Raw genomic sequence first — 2,623 nt, forward strand, 5'->3', positions numbered from 1 at the left:
TAGGGACTGTGGACCACTGGAATATTCCATTTGCAATCAGTCTCTTTTCTTTTTTCTTTCTGTCATCCTACCTTAACCCCAGTGCATAAATTACTTGATTCAAAGATGCAAAAATTGTCTGCTGTGTATATTGCCCACAGCCTACCACAGTTTCTTAATTCCTACTATGTTGGACACTCGCTTAGAATATTGTAGATAATTACAATTTTAATGTAAGGATAACTAGCAAGGAAAGAAATCTATTTCACCCCTGTTTCGAAATTTTTTCTTCAGTAAAATCTATAGTGAAACGATAGGAAACAGTTTTCAGTGATATCCAGTGGGAAATTTTGACTGAAGAATTTGAGTAAAAAAATTTACCCTCCCATTAAAATAAGTCATACAAAATATATGAAACAACACTTTTCAAGATACTGGTCATCCAGGCAATGAAGAAGAGTGATTCTTGAGAGAGAAGATATAAACAAGGTGAGTCCTGTGGTTGCCCCAGCTTACAGTGTCTAGAAAATTTCCAGGTTTCAGCACAGAAAGGATGAACCCAGGTGGAGCCTGGCAGACATCCCAAGCTGAGAAAATGGTGCTGCAAGTCCAAGGAGACCAAGGCAGTGAGAGTTCCTGAGAGGGTGCCAGAAAGGAAAGATCAGCAGAGCACTGATCAGCATCTGTGCATTAGGAAATTGAGATCTGGGGAAGAACCATGGAAAGGATTATGGGAAATGGTGCCAGGGCCTCTCTGTGCTAGTCCAGACCAGTTTCTATATTTCCATATCCCTATCCCCATCTCCAGCCCACACTGAGACAGTACAGCAGTCCTTGCTTATCACTGATTTTGCTTTCTGTGGTTTTTAGTAAACCACAGCCCAAAAATATTAAATGGAAAATTCTAGAAACAAACAATTCATACCTTTTAAATTGCACATCATGCTGAGTAGCGTGATTAAATCTGGCACATCCAGCTTTGTGGTGTTCTGAGTTAGCAGCATGATGAAATCTCTGGGGTCCACCTTCCTGCTGTTCTGGGCAGTGGGATGAAATTTTGCGATGTCCAGCTCCATACTGGCCAAGACTTGAATCATTCCTTTGTCCAGCTCATCCATGCTGTATATGCTTCCTGTCTGTTAGGTAGAGGATAATTAGGTTATCAGATAGGTTTTTGTGTTCAAATAACCCTTACTTTACTTAATAATGCCCTCAAAGTACAAGAGCAGTGATTCTGAGCAGTTCAGACATGCCAAAAAGAAGCTGTAAAGTGTGTCCTTTAAGTGAGAAGGTGAAAGTTTTTCAGGTTACCAAGATTTTCAGTAAGAAGAAATCTTCAATCTGTGAAAGTGTGAAGAAGGAAAAGGAAATTTACTCTAGTTTTCTTCCTCTTTCTGATGTGCAAATGTCAACATAGCCTAACACTATGTCACAATGTCTATGTTGTGCACCCCACTTCATCTCATCATCATCACAGGAAGAAGAAGGGTGAGTATGGTGTAAGATATTTTGAGAGAGACCACATTTACATATATGTTATTATAGTATATTTTATAATTATTCTATATTATTGTTAGCTATTGTTGTTAGTATCTTACTGTACCTAATTAACATATTAAGCTTTATCATAGGTACGCATGTATAGGATGAAACATAATGTATAATGGGATCAGTACTATCTGTGATTACAGGTATCCACTGAGGGTCTTGGAACACATCCCCCAACTACTGTATTCTTAGAAGAAGATGGAGGCCTGGAAATTAAATCCATTTGCTTAGAGGGTCACAATCGAATATTTCTGCTGCCCTGCTCCTGTGTTCCGATTTTTCCCCAAACAAAATTTACTTAGCTGAATGTTGTGGACTGAATGTTTGTGTCCCCACCCAAATTGATATGTTAAAACCCTCATTCCCAGTGTGATGATATTTAGAGATGGGGCCTTCCAGGAGGAAATGAGATCCTGAGTGTGGGACCCTTGTGATGGAATTAGCGTCCTTAAAGAAGAGGAGGCTGCAGCTCTCTGCCATCTGAGGACTCAGGGAAGAGGCCACCATCTGCAAGCCAGGAAGCAGGCTGTCACTGAGAACTGAACCTTCCAGCATGTTTACCTTGGATTTAGAAATAATCTCGAATAATCTTAGAAATATTCTTGAATCTTAGAAATAATCTTGGCCCCTAGAACTGAGAGATATAAATGTTTGTTGTTTAAGCCACCTAGTCTATGGAAATATAGATTTTGATTTACATAGATTTATAGATCATATATTTAGATATATATTTGTCTGAATACAGGCTTGGTGTATTCCAAAGATCTTTGGGTTTATTGTCATCTTTTCCATGGTTTTTAATAGCCTGTAGTGTGTGAGCTTTCATTTTCAAGGTTGAATCTTTTTGTCTTTTTGTTTCTTGCATTTTTATGAAGATCAGAAATATGGCCTACAAAGCTCTGCATTTTTAAATTGGTAGAAGGCATTTAAGGAATTAACTGAGTAAGTGATTGGTCCTCAGCAGAAAGTAAGGGCTAAATATGTGATTGTGGTAAGAGGAGACAGCAGATGATAAAAGATGGAAAATGCCTGTCTTGTATCACTTCTACCTCAAAGCATATAATACTTGAAACTCACATTGAGATTGAGCCTTGCA

This window comes from Phyllostomus hastatus, unplaced genomic scaffold (genome assembly GCF_019186645.2).
Source record: "Phyllostomus hastatus isolate PE091 unplaced genomic scaffold, TTU_PhHast_1.1 phas_contig_1, whole genome shotgun sequence".
Taxonomy (NCBI): Eukaryota; Metazoa; Chordata; class Mammalia; order Chiroptera; family Phyllostomidae; genus Phyllostomus; species Phyllostomus hastatus.